At 36.2% G+C, this 21,567-nt stretch overlaps 1 pseudogene; it reads left to right on the forward strand.

Annotated features, from left to right (window-relative positions):
• Nucleotides 1-688: 688 nt before the first annotated feature.
• On the forward strand, nucleotides 689-16,283 carry LOC112835524 (large ribosomal subunit protein eL31-like; annotated as a pseudogene).
• Nucleotides 16,284-21,567: the final 5,284 nt, after the last annotated feature.

Here is a 21,567-nt window from a genome sequence, read left to right on the forward strand (position 1 = left end):
GGCTCCCTACTCCACAGGAAGCCTGCTTCTCCCTCTCCCACTCCCCCTGCTTGTGTTCCCTCTCTCGCTGTGTCTCTCTCTCTGTCAAATAAATAAATAAAATCTTAAAAAAAAAAGAATATATGCATACTATAGTATATAGCATATAATGCAGTATAATATACAACATATATATATATACATGTAATATATATACTATTATAGTGTGTGTGTATATATATACATCATATATTTATGCCCATACTTTTGTTTTAATTATAGAATCATTGTAATAAAATAATTTAGTTTATCTCTCAGGGTCCATAAGAACCCTTTTAGAAGGAATTCTCACCTTACTTAAATCTGAAAAAATGTTGAATCAGGATATAATATGCACTCAGGACAAAATGGCCTTATCAGATATTAAGAAAACCATGGAGGCTTAAACTACATTTGTATTGTACAAACAACTATTATATTCATAACTATTACATATAAAATTTTTAAATGCTGCAGAAATAATTAGGTGAGAGAGGCAAAGTACCTGCTATAAGGAATTCATCCTACACCTAGCTGGGAAAATAAATCACTTGTTGTCATCCTTAGCACTAAGGCCAATGCATTTTGCTTGCCAAATAAAAGGTGAGGGAATAATCCATAGGAGGCCAACAATGCTATGAGATTGATTGTACAAAGTGACTTCCTAAACATGATGAAATTTGGAGTAGGCCTTCTAGGTGCAGAAGATGAAGATCTGGAAGAAGAAGAGAGTTTCCAGGCAGGAGAATGCTGGCACAGAAATAAGAAAGTGGGTGAGTATGTCCCTAGGGCACAAGATAAATTATTTTCACAAAATGAAAGTACATTTTGAGGAATAATGGAAGATAAGATTGGAAAGGTCAGTAAAGAACATATTTAAGAGAACTATGAATACCAACCCTGTAATTTGAAGTTGTAAACTCTGGACAATGGATAGCCATTAAAGATTTGGGACAGGTAGGGTGAGAGCTAAGGCACTGCTTTCAGAATACAAGAAAAATGTCAGTGATAGCGGAAGGGAAAATGGGTCTTTTTGAATCAAGCTTCAAATTATCTTAATCTCTAACTGAAATAAAGGCATTGAAGAGTGTCCCTATATCCAAGAAGCTAATGTAAAATCTCTCTGTAGAAAGACAGTATCTCTTAGGCCTGAAGTTATCTTTACAAGGTTCCATATGCAATGTCAGACCTGCAATCCAAATTCAAGAGAAGTAAGAGGAGGGGCTCCTGGGTGGTTCAGTCAGTGAAGCCTCGGATTCTTGATTTCAGCTCAGGTCATGATCTTGGAGTCGTGAGATCAGCCCCACCTCGGGCTCCATGCTGAGTGTGGAGTCCACTTGGGATTCTCTCTCTTCCTCTCCCTCTGCCCCTCCCAAAACTTCTTGCCTATATACAGAACACTCACAGAACTGTCCACTCAAGAAACAGGGGTCTGGAGCATTTATCTGTGGACTCTTCTGATAGCCACCCTGAGAGTGTTAATATGCCCACACTTCCAAGGAGTGTCTATAAATAAATAAATAAAATCTTAAAAAAATAAAGAGGAATAAGAGAAGACAAAACAACAATCTGATCAAAACCAAGAAGAACATGAGAAAATAAAAAGAGAGCCACAGGGATGTCAACAGTAGCTTTAAAATAACTATGCTTGATATGTTAAAGGAAATAAAATAATTTTGACATAGAACCAAATAAAGCACATTTTAGAAAGGAAAAATGCAATAACCAAAATCAGGAACTTTATGTAAGGGTTTATAAGCAGATTATAGAAGGTAAAGTGATCATTAATGAACTTGAAGGTGAGTCAGAGGAAAAGATTCAAAGAAAGACGAAAAGTATGAAAAATAGAGAAAATATGTTAAAAGCATAAAAGACTCAATGAAGAGGGGCACCTGGGTGGCTCAGTCAGTTAAGTGATGGACTCTTGATTTCAGCTCAGGTCATGACGGGGAGTCGGCTTGAAATTCTCTCTCTCCCTCTCCCTCTGCCCCTCCCCCTGCTCTCGGTCTCACTCTCTCTCTCTCAAAAAAAAAAAAAAATTATTGAAGAAAAATCTAACACAGGTATAACTAGAGAACCAAGAAGGCAAGGAAAAAGAAATTTGGGAAGGATGAATAGAAATGATGGAAGCCAGAGACCATGGAATAGTTTAAAGAAAATAACTGCAACTTGGAATTTACCACTGAGAGAAAACAACATCCAAAACTAAGGAGAAATATTTTAATTATTTCAAATCCACACTGAAGAAAATTCTAAAAAGTATTGAAACTGTGAGAGATATGGTCTTAGAATTTCAGAGACTCAAGAAAAAATTAAAAGCAAAAACAAAAGGCAATTAGGTGGGTAATTCTAAATAAATACTGGCTATTTAAACAAAAACAATAATGTTTTGTGAACTTTAATATTTACTAAGAATCAAAATAGATGGCAACAATAGCATAAAAACCATGAGGGAGGATAAATGGAGTTAAAGTATGCTAAGACTCTTGTATCATCCAGAAAAAAAAAAGAGTACTAATTTAGGTTACTTTGATAATTTAAGGATGCATGCTTTAATCTCTAGTGTAACCATTAAAAGAATGTCTGACTACTGAGATAACAGAGAGAGAAATTAGAAAAATAGGAAAAATATGGAATCAATCCAAAGAAGGGAAAAAAAGAGATAAAAAATAAATTAGTTGGGATGAATAAAAATTACATAGAAATTTAAATCCAGACATACCAGTAACTGCACTGAATGTAAATGGCTTAAATGTTCCCAAGAAAGACAGATTATCAAAGTGAAATTAAAAAAACAAAACTCAACCATTTCCTGCCCACAGAGAAACAAATATAAGGATACAGAAAGATTGAAAGTAAAAGGATAAAAGCAAAAGATATGTGCTGCAAATATTAACCAAAAGAAAGCTGGTATAGCCCTACAGACTTTATGGCAAAAAGCATTACTAGGGCTCAAGAGAACACTTCTTGGAGCACTGGGTGTTATACACAAACAATGAATCATGGAACACTACATCAAAAACTAATGATGTAATGTATGGTGATTAACATAACATAATAATAAAAATAATTTTAAAAAAAAGAGAACACCTCATAAAAGGCTCAATTCACCAGGAAGATACAGTAATTCTAAACATGAAAACAAAAATACAGAGAACTGAGAAAAATAAATAGATCTATAACCATAGTAGGATATTATAACATCCTTCTCTCAGAAACTAATAGAATAAGCAGACAAAAGATTCAAAAAGATATAGATTTCATCAACATGATTAGCAAATATAAACTACTATCATGTAACAACAGACACTGAATTCAACAATTGGGTTTATTTTTTTATTTTTTATTTTTTTATTTTTTTAAGATTTTATTTTATTTATTTGAGAGAGAGAATGAGAGAGAGAGAGAGCACATGGGAGGAGGGAGGGTCAGAGGGAGAAGCAGACTCCCTGCTGAGCAGGGAGCCCGAGATGCGGGACTTGATCCTGGAACTCCAGGATCATGACCTGAGCCGAAGGCAGTCGCCTAACCAACTGAGCCACCCAGGCGCCCTGCGTTTTTTTTTAAGATTTTATTTATTTATTCATGAGAGACAGAGAAAGAGAGAGAGAGAGGCAGAGGCAGAGGGAGAAGCAGACTGCTCGCCAAGCAGAGAGCCCAATGCAGGACTTGATCCCAGGACCCTAGGATCATGACCTGAGCCCAAGGCAGAAGCTTAACCGACTGAGCCACACAGGCTCCCTACATTCAGCAATCGTAAAACACATATTCTTTTCAGATGCCCACAGAACACTGACAAAAAGTGACCATATGCTGGGCCATAAACTGAAATTGGGTACAAAATATATACAAAGTATGACCACAATGTAAAGAAACTGAAACCAATAAAAAAAATCACATGTTTGAAAAATAATAAATACATTTATAAACAATTGAAAGCCAAAGGAGAAATCACAGTCTTGAAGTCCAGAAAATATTTTAAGTGAGTAACAGTAAAAACACTACTTATCAAAATTCATGGAATGCCGCTAAGTCTGAGATTACGACCTTAAATGAACATACAAAACAAAGCAAGGCTGAAATTCAATTATCTAAGCATCCTTTGCCCATTTCCATGAAGGAAAAGAAGAACAGCCTAAAGAAAATAGTCGGGGGAAAAAAGAAGAAAACACACAAGAAAAAAATTAATACAATAAAAACAAATATACACTAAAGAGGATCAGTCAAATCAAAAGTTGGTTCCTTAAAAATAAGACACAAATTCATCAAACAGCAGAAGTTAGAAAATGGGGATAAATGCTTTATCTTTAAATGACCTATAATGCTGACAAAAACAAAGACCTCTATCTTCACATTTTTAAACCTGCCATTTTGTGCCTCTGGTTTCTGGTCTAACCTCCTTCAGTCTCTCCCCACCATATTATTGCCAGTACGATAATGCAAATGTGTGTTGAGTAAACAAGGGGATGTTGCTGACACTAGGAAGCACTTTTCCTGAGGGTATTCCTAATTGGGATCCTGAGTAGTCAACCACCCCACAAGCAAACCACTCCACAGGACTCAAGTTTCTTCAAGGACTCAAGAGAATTCTGCAATCCCTACCAGAGGGTATTGCTTTTTCAATAAAATGGCCTTAGACTGAACCATGCAGTTTGAACTCAGACTCTGCTCCAACCCATCTTGTACAATACAGATTGCCTCTGGCCTCTGGTCCGCTGGGTCCTTGAGAGACCTAGATCCTTCCATTTTTCTCTCTAAAATCAGGAAGAGCTGACTGGAGTAGAAGCCACAGTGATACAATAACTACCTCCAGAGCAACCTGCTGTTTCCTGCTTGCTCAATCCAGCCTTTTTCTCTCTCTAGGCTTTGAAACTCTTGTGTTTACATAATCTCTTCCTCCAAAAAGTCCCTCTGTTATGTTATCCAGGGTCATACTGTCCACTCTCCAGCTGAGCATGCCTCCTGACTCAGCATCACAGTCCCCATTCACTCATTTATAACTACATGTTCTCCCGACAGAGGGAAGGAAGAATGGTCATTAAGACTGCCAAAATATTACAAATTTAGGCCCCACTGTTAAAATTTTAACATAGCTATCCCCGTATGAACCTCCTAATCTCCGCTCAATCTTATAATTCTCAATAACAATTCTTGGGAGGAGTGCAGATTATTATTATATATATATTATATATATAATCATATATATATGATTATAAATCATTATTTATTAATGATTAAACTGTAAGTAAAATGTCAGAGACCCCAAAAGATGATCAATTTGGTGCCTTTGCATAGGGATAGACGTACCCACAAATTATCATTATGAGTTTTTTTTCCGTTCTGCTTAGTAAAGTGGTTGAAGAAAAAGGACTTCTGGGCTTGGGTTCAAATCCTAGTTCTGCCATTTATTAGCTATGCAATGTTGGGCAAGTTGCTTATCTTCTCCATGACTGTCGCTTCGTATATAAATAGGTAAAATAAGTGCATCTATCTATAATGTATTTTTGTGGATTTAATGAAGTAATATATACAAACTGCCTAACAGAATTCCCAAAACAGAAGAAACACACTAGAAATGTTATTATTAATTATAATTTTTATTGCAGATATAATTAACAAAGTGTTATATTAGTTTCAGATGTGCAATATAATAAACCAACAATTCTATACATTTCTCAGTGCTTGTCAAGATAAATGTGCTCTTAATCCCCTTTTCCTATTTCACCCCCACCCCCCCACCTCCCCTCTGGCAATCATGTTTGTTTTCTGTATTTAAGAGTCTGGTTTTATCTTTGTTTGTCTCTTTCTGTTTTTTTTTTTCTTTCAAGATTTTGTTTAAATTCAAGTTAGTTCACATATACTATAGTGTTAGTTTCAGGGGTAGAATTTAGTGATTCATCATATAACACTCAATTGCTCATTACATCAAGTGCCCGCCTTAGTGCCCATCACCCAATTACCCCATCCTCCCATCTATTTTCCCTCCAGCAACCCTCAGTTTGTTCCCTATATTTAAGTCTCTTGTGGTTTGCCTCCCTCCCTGTCTTTATCTCATTTCTTTTTCCTTTCCTTCCCCTATGTTTTGTTTCTTAAATTCCACATCTGAGTGAGATCCTATGGTATCCATCCATGTTGTTGCAAATGGCAAGATTTTTATGGCTGAGTTATAGTCCACTGTGTGCGTGTGTGTGTGTGTGTGTGTGTACATGCACATACACATAATGCATCTTTTTTATCATTCATCTTCGATGGACACTTGGGTTGCTTCCATATCTTAGCTATTGTAGATAATATGGCAATAAACATAGGGGTGCATATATCTTTTCAAATTAGTGTTTTCATTTTCTTTGAGTAAATACCCAGTAAGTAGAATTACTGGATCATATAGTAATTCTATTTTTAAATTTTTGAGGAATCTCCATACTTCTTTCCACAGGGACTGCACTAATTTGCAATCCCATCAATAGTGCACAAGGATTCCTTTTTCTCCACATCCTCACTAAACTTATTCTTTCTTGCGTTTTTTATTTTAGCCATTCTGACAAGTGTAAAGTGATATCTCATTGTAATTTTAATTTGCATTTCCCTGATGATTAGTGATGTTGAGCATCTTTTCATGTGTCTGTTGACCATCCGTAAGTCTTCTTTGGAAAAATGTCTATTCAGGTCCTCTACCCATTTTTAATCAGATTATTTATTTTCTTGACATTGAGTTGTATTATTATTTTTATATTTAATATTATCTGTTCAATTGTTGCTATATCTCACCTTCCCCTTCTTCCCTTCTAGTCACTCAAATTCTCTTATCTTTTCTCAGAACTTCCCTATCAGAGAAAAAAGAGATTATTATCTTCCCACACCTTCACTAAAGAATTAATCATTTATTGATAATGGGAAGCAATATTAAAAAGTGTTCATGCCAGTGAGCTGTTACAGACTTAATGTTTGTGTCCCCCAACCAAATTCATGTTGAAATCTAATCTCCAAGGAGATGGTATTTAGAGGTGGAGCCTTTGGGAAATTATTAGGTCCTAAGGCTAGAGCCCTCATGAATGGGATTAGTGCCTTTATAAAAGAGACTCACTCCAGATAGCTCCCTTGCCCCTTCTACCATGTCCACACATGGAGAACAGGCTGTCTATGAACCAGGAAGTGGGCTCTCATCAAACACTGAATCTGTTGGTGCTTTGACCTTGAACTTCCCAGCCTCTAGAACTGTGAGAACTAAATGTTTGTTGTTTTAGCCACCAAATTATGGTATTCTGTTATAGCAGCCCAACGGAGTAAGACTTGGGCTCTAGGGCCAGGTGGCCTCAGTTTAGTGCTGGCTCTGTCACATCCTTACTACGTATTCTTGGACAAGATACTTAACTTCCCAGATTTCTCATCTTAAAAAGGCAGACAGTATCTATGTCTGCCTCATGAAGTTACTCAAGATAAAATAATTCATAGAAATTACCTGGTACGTAGGATGCTCTGTATGAATATTGCCTGGTTATAGTTTATTAGTTTATTTTTGTCTTTTAAAGATTTTATTTATTTATTTATTTATTTATTTATTTATTTAAGAGAGAGAGTGTGCATGAGAGCAGTGGGGAGGGGCAGAGTAGGAGGGAGAGAGAGAGAGACTCTCCACGCTGAGCATGGAGCCCATCATGGGGCTCAATCTCACAATTCTGAGATCATGATCTGAGCTGAAACCAAAAGTCAGATGCTCAACCAACTGAGCCACCAAGGCACCCCTATTCTTGTATTTTAAAATAGGGAAGAGAATTACTATTAAACTTTAGGCATGAACTAACCTCCCAGGTACTCTACCTATTGAAGATCTATAACAACTTTCCCAAAGGCCACCTATCTTTCAGCTAATAGTTTTCTTTCTCTCATAGGAGATTTTTCCTGGGTTGCTTCTCAGTGAGTCATTCCCCACTTCCAGTTTTGTTCACATTTTAAACCACTTTTTTTTCCCCTCCTAATTCCCCCGGGAGAAACAAAATAGAAAAGAAAAAAAGACATTTGGGACCAGAACATTGAATACCAATGGAAATTCAATGCCTTAAATACCTTTAGGGGCGCCTGGGCGGCTCAGTCTTTAAGCATCTGCCTTCAGCTCAGGTCATGATCCCAGGGTCCTGGGATCAAGCCGGCATCAGGCTCCCAGCTCAGCAGGAAGCCTGCTTCTCCCTCTCCCACTCCCCCTGCTTGTGTTCCCTCTCTCGCTGTCTCTCTCTCTGTGTCAAATAAATAAATAAAATATTAAAAAACAATACCTTTGGATGAAGCCTCAACCCAAAGGGTAAAATAATCTCCCACCACCTCACTTCTCTCAATGCCAGAACTCATGATCCTAACCCTTTCTCCTCTTTAAAAGTCTCTAGTTAAAACCTTGGGTCCCAATGTTTATGTTTGTTTAGTGACACATTTTCTACATTTAGAACACTTTGGAAAATGTAACCTTAGAAGAAGTGAGGAAAAAGAGAGAAAGAGAAGGGGAGTAAGGGGAGTATGAGAAGGAAGGGAGACTAGTAAAAATGAAGAAAGGAGGTGGTGAAGATATAGGGAAAGAGAAAGGAAGAAAAAGAAACAGAATTAGGAGAAATTAGTAAAAAAAAAAAAAGGGGGGGGATAAAAAAGTAGAGATTAGACTTGTGGGTTTTGTTCCATGCATAAGAAGCCAGTCCATTCTAACAAGTACAAAGTTGAAGAGACTGAAAAATCAACAACTCTTCTTCAATCCATAAGAGAGGGGAGGACACGGGGAAAGCCACTGCCCCCAAGATTGGAGAGACAGGCAGATGAACACAAGGAGTCACGGCTTACCGGACGATAGACCCACAGGAAGAAACCAACAAGGGAGAAAGTGCTGGTGTAGGATACCAGAATTATCATTAAAAAATTGCTAGAGTCTCCGTGAGAACAAGTCTGAGAGTTAAAATTCCAGGAGGAACTCAGAGCTAAGGGAGTCTCCAAAATATTGTGAGATTTACTTACAGGAACTTGGCCAGGTTCCGACAGTAAATATAAGAGAAAAATCCTCTTGTGCTTCTAGCAAGGGGAGGAGATAAGAAACCATTTGGAAATATGTCAAAGCACTCTTCTTTTGGAGGAAACTAATTTACCAGAGCCTAACCTGCTGGGGTGTTATCAGAGCCTAACTGGCTCTGGGAAAAGGGAAATACTCAACTCCAGCCAGCTCCAGCCTTCCACATGAAAAGGGGGTAATAACCAACTCCAACACACTCTAGACATTCTTTCCCAACTAAGGGGGAAGAAAAGACTGAGAAACACTTGTGGGGTTCATAGTCCAGAGACATAGGCACAGCAAAGACTGAGACTTAATCATAGACTATAAAACAGTTTCCCTCCCAGGGCGCCTGGGTGGCTCAGTCCATTAAGTGTCTGACTCTTGGTTTTGGCTCAGGTCATGATCTCAGGGTCATGAGATCCAGCCCTACCTTGGGCTCCACACTCAGCGGGGAGTCCGCTTGAGATTCTCTTGCTCCCTCTCCTTCTGCCCCTCCCCACTCCGCATTTGCGCGCTCTCTCTCTCTAAAATAAATATCTTTAAAAAAAATAAAATAAAATTTCTAAAAAAAAAAAATAACATTTCCCCTCCCTTAACACCTCACCACCATATTACTCAAAGCTTATTTATAGCAATAATACAACATGTCTGGTTATAAAAAAACAAAAAAGACAAGGCATATCAAAAGGCAAAAAAGAAAACTAATTTTGTTATTTCATGTTTTTTTAATTTAAATTCAGTTAATTAACATATAATGTATTATTGGTTTCAGAGGTAGAGATGAGTGATTCATCAGTCTTATATAATACCCAGTGCTCATTATATCACGTGCCTTCCTTCATGTCTAGCACCCAGTTATCCCACCCCCTCAGCAACCCTCAATTTGTTTCCTATGATTAAGAGTCTCTTATGGAAAAAAAACAATTTGAAGCGACAGAGCAACCATCAGAACCAGACATGGCAAGAATGTTGGAATTATCAGACCAAGAATTTAAAACAACTATGATTAATATGCTAAGACCTATAATGGGTAAAGTAGACAGCATGTAAGAACAGGTGAGCAACGTAAGCAGAGAGATGAAATCCCAAGAAAGAACCAGAAAGAAATGCTAGAGATTAAATACATTGTAACAGAAATAAAGAATACCTTTGAGAAGCTTATTAGTACACTGGACAGAGCTAAGGAAAGAATCTCTGATCTAGAAGATATCAGTAGAATCCTTGAAAATTAAAAAAAAGCCAATAAAGACTGAAAAAAATAGAACAGAATATCCAAGACTGTGGGGCAGTTCGAAAAGGTGTAACATACACATAACAGGAATACCAGAAGGAGAAGACAAAGAAAGGAATAGAAGAAATATTGTAACAATAATTACTAAGTATTTTCCCAAATTAATATCAGACACCAAACCAGGTGTCTTAGAAGGAAGCTTAGAGAAATCAAGCAGGATAAATACCAGAAACACTATACCTAGGCATATCATTTTTAAACTACATAAAATCAAAGATAAAGAAAAACAAAAACAAAACAAAAAGATAAAGAAAAAAATCTGAAAAATCCAGAGGACAAAAACATTTTATATACAGAGGAACAAAGATAAGAATTATATCTGACTTCCCCTCAGAAATCATGCAAGCAAGAAGAGAGTAGAATGAAATATTTGAAGTATTGATAAAGGAAAAAAACAACAACTTAGAATTCTGTTCCCTGTGAAATTATTCTTCAAAAGTGAAGGAGAAATTTTTTCAGACAAATAAAAATTGAGGGAATTTGTTGCCAGTAGATCTGCTTTGCAAGAAATGTTAAAGTTCTTAATATAGGTCAGAAATTCAGATCTTGGGGTGCCTGGGTGGCTCAGTCATTAAGCGTCTGCCTTTAGTTCAGGTCATGATCCCAGGGTCCCGGGATCAAGCCCTGCATCGGGCTCCCTGCTCCACTGGAAGCCTGCTTCTCCCTCTCCCACTCCCCCTGCTTGTGTTCCCTCTCTCACTGTGTCTCTCTCTGTCAGATAAATAAAATCTTTAAAAAAAAAAAAAAAAGAAACTCAGATCTACATAAAGAAAGAAAAAATATCAAAGAAGGAATAAATGAAAGTAAAATAGAAACTTATTTTTCTTATTCTTAATTGATCTAACAGATAATAGTTTGTTCAAAATGATAATACCAACAAAGTATTTGACTATGTATGCTTGTATGTATATCTAATTATATATCTTATGCTAATATATGCTTTTATATGAGTGAAATGAATGATAGGAATGACACAGGGAGGAATTAGGATTATTTTGTTATTATAAGGTGCTCACACTACCTGTGAAGTGGTATAGTATTACTTGAAAGTGGACTTAGATTAGCTATAAATGTAGGGCAACTACTAAAAACAGTAAAAAAAGAAGTATAACTGATATACTAAAAGAGGAAATAAAATGTAATCATATAAAATGCTCAATTAAAAATACAAAAGCCAAAAAAAAAGAAGACAAAAATAGGAATACAGAAAAGGGTAATAAAAAGAAAACAGTAACAAATAAGTTAGATACTAGTCCAACTATATTCATAATCACTTTGAACATCAATGGTCTAAATGCACTAATTATAAGACAGAGATTGCCAGAATCGATCAAAAACCACAATCCAACTATATGCTGTCTACAAGAAAGCCACTTTAAATATAAAGGCACCTATAAAAGAAAGAAAAAGAATGAGAAAAATATGCCATACTAACACTAATCAAAAAAAGCAGGAGTGGCTATATTAAATTCAGACAGAACAGACTTCAAAGCAAGGAAGATTGCCAGGGATAAAGAATACTACAGGGATCAATTCTCCAAGAGGACATGCTAATACTTAACATGTATGCAGCTAACAATAGAGCATCAAACTAAATGAGGTAAAAAATAATAGAATTGCCAAGAGAAATAGATGAACCCACTATCATAGTTGGAAAAAACTTCAACACCTCTCTAACAGAAATGGACAGATCCAGCAGGCAGAAAAATCAGTAAGGATATAGCTGAATTCAACAACACCATCAATCAATAGACATCTATTGACAACTTCATTCAGCAACAGCAGAATACACATTCTTCTCAAGTTCACATGAAACATTCACCAAGACAGAGCACAATCTGTGTGACAAAACCAAATTTAACAAATGTTAAAGAACACAAATCATACATCTCCTCTCAGGCTACAGTGGAATTGAACTAGAAATCATTAACAGAAAGATAACTGGATAATCCATAATACATGGAGATTAAACAGCATACTTCAATATAACACAAGGATCAAAAAAGAAATCTCAAGAGAAATTTTAAAAGATTTTGAACTAAAGGAAAATGAAACTAGGACTTACTAAAATCTGTGGGATGCAACAAAAGCAGTGCTTAAAGGGGAATGTATGGCATTAAATTAATCTATAGAAGAAGAAAAATATAGGGCGCCTGGGTGGCTCAGTCATTGAGCAGCTGCCTTCGGCTCAGGTCATGATCCCAGAGTCCTGAGATGGAGACCCACATTGGACTCCCTGCTCGGTGGGAAGCCTGCTTCTCCCCTCCCACTCCCCCTGCTTGTGTTCCTGCTCTCACTGTCTCTGTCTCTGTCAAATAAATAAATAAAATCTTTAAAAAAAAAAGAAGAAAAATATAAAATTAATAATCTAAGTTTTCACCTCTGAAATTAGAAAAAGAAGAGCAAATTAAATCCAAAGTAAGCAGAAGAAAAGAAATAATAAAAACGAGAGTGGAAACCAATGAAATTGTTAATAAGAAATTAATAGAGAAAATCAACAAAACCAAAAGCTGATTCTGTGAAAAGAATGGTGAGAGACAAAATTGATAAGCCTCAAGCCAAGCTAATAAATGAAAAAAAAAAAAAGGATGGACACAATTTATTAATATCAGAAATAAAAGAGGGGATATCTTTACAAATCCTATGGATATTAAAAGGATAATAAAAGAATACCATGAAAAGCTCTATCTCCACAAATTTGATAACCTGAATGAAATAGACTAATTCCCTAAAGACACATTTCCCAAAACTCATACAAGAAGAAATAGACAATATGAAAACCCATATTTATTAAAGAAATTGAATCAATAATTAATAACCTTTCAAAACAGAAAGGACCAGAACCAAATGGGCTCATTGGCAAATTCTACCAAATATTTAAAGAAGAAATTGTATCAATTTTCTGCAATCTCTTTCATAGGACAGAGGCATAGGGAATAGTTCCTAATACATTCTACAAGGCCATCATTACCCTAATATTAAAACTAGACAAAGACATAACAAGAAAAGATAATTACATACCAATATTTCTCATGAACAAAGATACAAACATCCTCAATAAAATATTAGCCAATTGAATATAACAATGTATAAAAAGAATTACATACCACAAACAAGTAAGATTTATCCCAGATATACAAATATAAACATTCTAAAATCTATGTAATACATCACATCAACAAGCTAAAAAATAAAAATCATATGAGTATCTATTTAGATGCAGAAAAAAACAGAAAATCTAGCACTGATTCATGATAAAAATTCTCAGTAAACTAGGAATAGAGAATTCCTCATCTATAAAACCCTAGAGCTAACATCCTACTTTAATGGTGAAAAATTCAAAACTTTCCCACTAAGATCAGGTACAAGGCAAAGATATCCTCTCTCACCACTCTTTTTCAACATCATACTAGAAGTTTTACCTAGTGCAATAAGACAAGAAAAAAGAAAGAAAAGGAATACAGGTTGGGAGAAAGACATAAAAATATCTTTGTTCACAAGTGACATGATTATCCATGCAGAAAATCTCAAAAAAGCAACAACAACAACAGCCTCTCCAAAAACTAATAAGTGATCATAACAAGTTTGCAGGATACAAGGTTAAAGCCAGTAACTTCCCTATATACCAGCAATAAACAAATGAAATTTGAAATTAAAAACACAATGCCATTTATACCGACACCTAAACATGAAATACTTAGGTGTAAATCTTTTAAAATATGTATAAAATCTATATGAAGAGAACTATAGAAATTTGATGAGTGAAATAAAAAAACTAAAATGGAGAGATAGTCCATGTTCATACTGAGGAAGACTCAAGGTTCAGTTCTTCCCAACCTAGTCTATAGATTCATTCAATACAATCCCAATCAAAATCCTAGCAAGTTATTTTGTGGGCATCAACAAGCAAATTCTAAAATTTATAAGGAGAGACAAAAGACCCAGACTAGTCAACACAATACTGAAAAATAAGAACAAAGCTGGATGACTAATACTACCTGACTTCAGTTGGGTCCAATCAGAACTAAAATTTCTATTTGCTTTAACAGGGGCCTCAATCTAAAGAAGGCATGCCTGAAAGCGAAGCCAAACACAGCAGAGGGAGCAAAAAGTTAAAAAAAAAAAAAAAAAAGACAAGCTTCTTAAACATTACTTGAGTCTTGGACTTTGCAGTTACATGAACTAATGTGCTGGGGGATTTCATTTTGTTTTGTTTTGGGTTTTATTTATTTATTTATTTATTTATTTATTTATTTATTTTGCTTTTTGCTTAAGCTAGTTTGAGTCGGATTTTCTGTCATTAACAAAAGAAAGAGTATTACCTGATATAGGCCTTTATTACTAGGTCCTAGAGATTCAATAATAAAATATTACTAGGTCCTAGAGATTCAATAATAAAAAAGACACCACTTCCGTCCTCAAAAAGTTGAGAGTCTAGATGAAAAGATAAGAAAGTATGTTAAGTGCTGAGACAGGAAAAGTTCAGAAACCATTTGAGTACATATTAAGTGCTAGATAGCATCAGTTCTCGGCATCGGTAGAAAACTAGATTATCACTAAAATGTTCATTTGATATGAGGTGGTAAAAACTGGATAGAATGTGACCCTGTTAAAACTTTGTGGAAAGGCTGGTTGGAACTCTGGGACAATAATGGTCCAGCCATTCACTGGGATTCAGAACCTAAGTTCCCCACTGATGGGAAGATAATAGTTAAAAAAAAAAAACAAAACACCAAAACAAACAAACAAAAACCTATTTACAAGGGCTAGGACTAATTTGGCAAAGTAGCCTCAAAACAATGAGTTTTAGGGGTGCGTGGGTGATGCAGTCAAGCCCCAACTCTTGGTTTCAGCTCAGGTCACAATATCTGATCTCTGGGTTGTGAGATCAAGCCCCATGACAGGCTCTGCATTCAGCATTCAGTTTGCTTAGAGTTTCTCTCTCTTTCTCTCTCTGTCCCTCCCCACCATGCTCTCTCTCTCTCTTTCTCGCTCTAAAATAAAGTTAAAAAAAAAAACAGTGAGTTTTAGGTAGGGAAACCTTAGGCCAGTTTTCTCATTAGATATCCACAGTGTTAGGGATATGGCAGGAGAAAAGAGAAAAAAGAAAAAAAGGGGGAAGTCATATCAGTTTTACATTCTAACCTTTATCAAGCTCAAATTCCCCCCTTTATGATAACACTAAGAGGGGGGTAAGATTTACTATAAAGAAGAGTGGTATTGGTAAAAGAATAAACAAATAGATCAATGGAACAGAATAGAGAGTACAGAAATAGACCCTAATAAATAGAAAAAAGAGAAAAGGCAATACATGGAGCAAAGATATTCTCTTCAAGGGATACCTGGGTGGCTCAGTTGGTTAAGCATCTGCCTTTGGCTCAGTTCATGATCTCAGGGTCCTGGGATCAAGCCCCACATCCAGCTCTCTACTCAGCGGGGAGTCTGCTTCTTCCTCTGTGCTCTCCCTCCCTCCCTCTCTCTCTCTCTCAAATAAATAAATAAAATCTCAAAAAAAAAAAAGACACTCTCTTCAATAAATGGTGCTGAGCTTTCCAGCAAGGATCTGGCAGACTAGCTCCCACAAAGAAGGGTGGAAAGAAGAAGAGCCATTCTGCCATCGAAGAGGTACTGACCAGAGAATACACCATCAACATTCACAAGCACATCCATGGAATGGGTTTCAAGAAGCATGCCCCTCGGGCACTCAAAGAGACCCAGAAATTTGCCATGCAGGAGATGGGAACTCCAGATGTGTGCAATTACACCATGTTCAACAAAGCTATCTGGGCCAAAGGAATAAGGAACATTCCATACCGTATCCATGTGCAGTTGTCCAGAAAACATAACGAGGATGAAGATTCACCAAACAAGCTCTAAACGTGTGCTACCTGTGTACTTGTCACCACTTTTAAAAATCTACAATTAATGTGGATGAGAACTAACCACTGACTGTCAAACAAAGGTATAAAACTATTTTAAAAATGGTGCTGAAACAATTGGACATCCACATGAAAAAAAAATGAATCCAGACACAGAACTTATACACTTCACAAACATTAACTCAAAATGGATCAAAGACCTAATGTAACATCTAAAACTAGAAATATCCTAGAAGACAACATAAGAGAAAACCTACATAACTTTGGGTGGGGCAATGACTTTTTAGATACAACACCTAAGGTACAATCCATGAAAGAAATAATTAATAAGCTGGACTTTATTAAAATTAAAAGCTTAAGCTCTGCAAAAGGCAATGCCAAGGGAATGAGAAGAGAAGCCACAGAGTGAGAGAAAATATTTTCAAAAGACATACCTGGTAAAAGACTATTATCCAAAATATACAAAGAACGCTTAAAATTTAACAATAAAAAAACAATCAACCCAATTAAAAAATGGATCAAAGATCTTACCAGATACCTCACCAAAAAAGATATACAGATGGCAAATAAACTTATGAAAAAATGCTTCACATCACATGTCATTAGGGAAATATAAATTAAAACAAGATACCATTACATGTCTATTGGAATGGTCAAAATCCAGAACATTGACAACACCAAATGCTGACAAGGATGTGGAGCAATAGGAACTCATTGCTGGTGGAAATGCAAAATGCTACAGCCACTCTGGAAAATTTATTACAAAACTAGACATGCTTTTATTATAAGACACATCAATAGTACTTCCTGGTATTTACCCAGGGAGTCGAAGATTATATCCACACACAAAAAATGCATGTGGATGTTTATAATATCTTTATTCATAATTGCCAAAACTTGGAAGCAACCACGTTGTCCTTCAGTAGATGAATGGGTAAACTGTGGTACACCCAGACAATGGACTATTACTCAGTACTAAAAAGAAATGAGTGATCTCACCATGAAAAGACATGGAGGAACCTTACCTGCATATTACTAAGTGAAGAAGCCAATCTAAAAAGGCTACATATACTGTATAATTTTAACAAATAACATTCTGGAAAAAGCAAAACTATGGAGACAATAAAAAGATCAGCATTACCCGGGGTTGGGAGGAGGGGGGAGGGATGAATAGGTGGGTAGAGTACAGAGAATTTTTAGGGTATCATATTTTGTTACCATTATGATGGACACATGTCATTACACATTTGTCCAAACCCATTGAATGTACAACACCAAGAGTGAACTTTAATTTGAACTATGGACTTTGGGTGATTATGATGTGTCAATGTAGATTCAGCAGTTAAAACAAACATAGCACTCTGGTGAGGAATATTGATAAAAAGGGAGGCTGTGCCTTGGGACAGAGGTATATGAGAAACCTCTATACCTTCCCTTCAATTCTGCTGTAAAAAAATAGTCTTAATTAAAAAAATAAAACACTAAAGAAAGTGGAATATAATTGGGGTGGTGATTAAGAATTCTGGTTATAGAGCTGGACTGACTCTGTTCACATTACAGTTTTCCCACTCACTAGCTTTGTGAGCTAGAGTACAGTGTTTAGAAAGTCTCAGTTTCCTCATCTTTAAAAGGGGGATAATAGTGATGCCTGCCTCAGAGTGTTGTTGTGATTAATAAGGTAACACATGGGAAGCACTGTAAACAATGCCCGGAACACAGTAAGCGTTCAATAAGTGTAGCTGTGGGTATTATTATTTAGAATATTAGGGTCATTGCAGTAATTGGTAGATTCCTTAAATTATTAGTATTTAGCATTTCTGCCAACTCCTGAATAACTATAAATCCAATAATTAGAAAAACTCTTACTAGAGATGCCCAATATATTTGTCAGTGATACTGAATGTTACTATCTCACTAAGAATGTGCTAATGAAAATTCAGCAAAACAAGTCTTTTAACAACTTTTACAAATGTGCTGCAAACACCCAGGGAAAAAAAAATCTAACCACATTTTGTACTTGATTTAATGTATCTATTTTAGAAAATCTAGGCACCATCTTAGAGGCAGGACCTCCCATTTAAAATACTAGGAGAGGTGCCGGGTTTGGTGGGGGAACTCAAAAGCCCATGTGTTAAATGTGTTTCCATACATTTCACAGACAGCTGACCCCAGGCCCCAGCATATGTGTCTAACTGTCTCAGATACCTGAAAGTAAACAAAGTAGAAAACTAGTCCTGCCTATTGAACCAACATGAAAGTTCCAATCAAAAAGATCTCCCCATCAGATGTTCATATATTCAAAAGTTTACCACATCCCATAACGTGTTGACATGTTTACCATGATTTGCTAAGAGGCAGGGGAGACTTTTTTCCACTTAACAGGAGGCTTTGACAATCAGGCTCCTAAAGGGTTTTAGCAGTTCAAACAGGTGAGTGACAAACGTGATTACAATCAACAAGAAATGGAGGCCAAATCTACATCTTCTCCTACCCACCCCTCCCCTATGAAATATCTCACATTAATTTGCCAAAATGATGAACTTCAGAAAACACTCACAGCCCAGTGACACTCACATTTTCAAACTGTTATTAAAAACTAGTCAGACACCTAATAATAATCCCTTGTTTTGTGTGACTTGAAGATGGAAGAACCTGAGCACTTTCCTTTTCACTATCACGTGATGCTGTCATCCTATAGTAGGTTGGGGCAGGAAAGGCGAATTCATGATGTGAAAGACGACATATCTGATACTATAGAAAAGGAAATGGACTGCAGTTAAAAGAACATGGCTTTGCCATTTAAAAAATGAAAACAATGGTCTTTCACACACGAGTAGGACTTTCCATGAATTTTTCACACAAGTAAGGTGAACCTCTAAGATTAATCTCTAAAAAAAAAAATCTCTAGGGCTAACACTCTTGATGATCCTAAGAACAAAGAATCTGAAATCTCAAGGAACAATATGTACTGTCATGTAATCTTCGTCAAGCCTGGTAATTGCATTACCTTTGTTAAAGTATTTTTACAAAACTTCTCTCTATTTAAGGAGCGTGATGCTCTCAGACAACATGTCAGGTTTGCTAAAATGTAATCTTTGTTTTTCTATAAATGATTTTCACTTAACTCTCAAGTTTGCTTTAATGGAAAATTTAGTCTTCCTAATTCAAGGTGGCTCAGTCACTCCCAGATATGCCTCAATCTCTTTGGATTTAAAAATCTATTATTTCACGGTTTTCTTTTTAACCTCCCCTCAAGGATAATCTAAATTCAATGAGGTTTACATTATGTCTCCAGCATCAGGCCAGGAATATCCATGAAGTGTGCATCCTCAGTCTTCACTTGCTCAATGATGAGTGTTTTGTTCACCCTGTCTTTGGGTACACCTGGACACTTGATGCTTGTCCTATCTTTACAAGGCTGTCCTTTCATAACCTCCAGATATTAGTGGCTAAACCATTTGCCTCTTTTGGAATTACTGAGTTATGTTTAGCTCTTGCCTCCCACTAGCGTGCCATGGAGCTCTGAGAGGTGGTCCTTGAACCTAGTGATCAGATATCTTTTCCAGCATTGCCAATCTACCTCTCAGGCATGATGCTGCACTCGGGGCTTCTCTAAACTTTGCAGTTTGGAGGCTGAACCCCATGGAACTCCACCATGGTCTCATCTGCTCTGGGATCCCCCACAGACTTGACCAGAATTTTGCCTTCCCTCTGAGGTTTAGATTCCCCAAAATGTAAGTAAGTAGGGCCCTTTCCGGCCACCACTAAAGCTTACTAGTGGGGCTATCTCAGATTCCCATCTTCCCACCAGCTGATCACACTTTCATCTCCTGTAGGTGACAAAACAATAACAACAACAAAAACCCAACAACAAAAAAACCCCACACCCTGATCCTACGTCATCCTGTGGTTTTGCTAACTCTATGCACTAGTATTTGGCACACAGTAACCACCAAATGCAAGTAGCTATTAAGCCTAAGGAAGTTATACGAAAAACATTTATGCACCTTAGAGTTTGGGCTGAATGAGTAATTCTGGTTGAAATTACTTGATTACAAGGTTAGAGAATACGGTAGGCTGAATAATGGCCCACCAAAATATCCAGATCATAATCCCCAGAACTTGTGACTATTACCTTATATGTAAAAAGCAATTTGGCATATGTGATTTACTTAAGGATCTTGAGATAAGAGATTAGCCTGGATTATTCAGGTAAATATGAAAAAGGCAAGGAAATGGATTCTCCCCTTAGAGCCTCCATAAGGAATCAGCCCTACTGACACCTTGCCTTTAGCCCCAGAAGATTCATTTTGTACTTCTGATCCCCAGGACTATAATATAATAAATATGTGTTGTTTTAAACCACTAAATTTATGATTATTTGTTACTGCAGCAATAAGAAAATTAATAAAGAGGCTATGAAACAAAAATCATGGTATCACCACTTTGAAAAATTATTTGGAAATTTATTACAAATTTAAACACATATTTACCATATGATCCAACAAATCCACTCCTAGGTACTTGCTTAAGAAAAATGAAAACATAGTCTTGTACACAAGTATTCATAGCATCTTTAACAATAGCCAAAAACTATCAACAACAACCCATCAACAGCTGAATGTATAAACATAATTATGACATATTCATATAAAGGAACTGCAACATAGCCATAAAAAGAAATGAACTGATACTCACAACAACATGGATGAATCTCTAAAACATTATGCTGGATGAAGTCTGGAACAAAAAAGTACATTCTATATAATTCCACTTTCATAAATTCTATAAAAAGTAAAATTTATAGTGATAGAAGTCAAATCAGTGGTTGCCTAGGGATGTGGGAGCCTTGGCTGTAAAGGAGCATAAAGTGAGGTGAAGGAAATGTTTTACACTTTGATTGTGGTGATGGTTTTATGGGTGTATACATGTAACGGAACATTTTAAATTGTCCTGGCAAACCAATGGCTATATTCAAGACTTTAAAAAATGTTGAGTCTAGATTAGAACCCTAAATCCATGTGGTTTCCATACAATTTCCAGAAAATAGCCCTGAGAAACTGCAAGAATAAATTATAAGTGATATAACTGCAAGTCTTTAGATGCCATTCCAAATATAAAAAACACAAAAGGGTTACTGATTTAATGAGTATCCCCTTTTCTTTTTGGAGAGATATTGTTCCTTTGAAGAAGCCTTATATTTTAAGTTGAGCCATTAGGTCAAAAAAGTTGAATATCAGCAATTTCATATGATTCCACCTAATGAAAAGCCAATTTTTCAACCAGCTTCACTTCATAGCCAAGTATTAAAAAATAACTGAGTAAGATATTCACTTTTTTCTTACTAAGTAAAA

Source organism: Callorhinus ursinus, unplaced genomic scaffold (genome assembly GCF_003265705.2).
Source record: "Callorhinus ursinus isolate GAN/ISIS: 27379988/994484 unplaced genomic scaffold, GSC_fseal_2.0 scaffold4, whole genome shotgun sequence".
In the NCBI taxonomy this organism is placed as follows: Eukaryota; Metazoa; Chordata; class Mammalia; order Carnivora; family Otariidae; genus Callorhinus; species Callorhinus ursinus.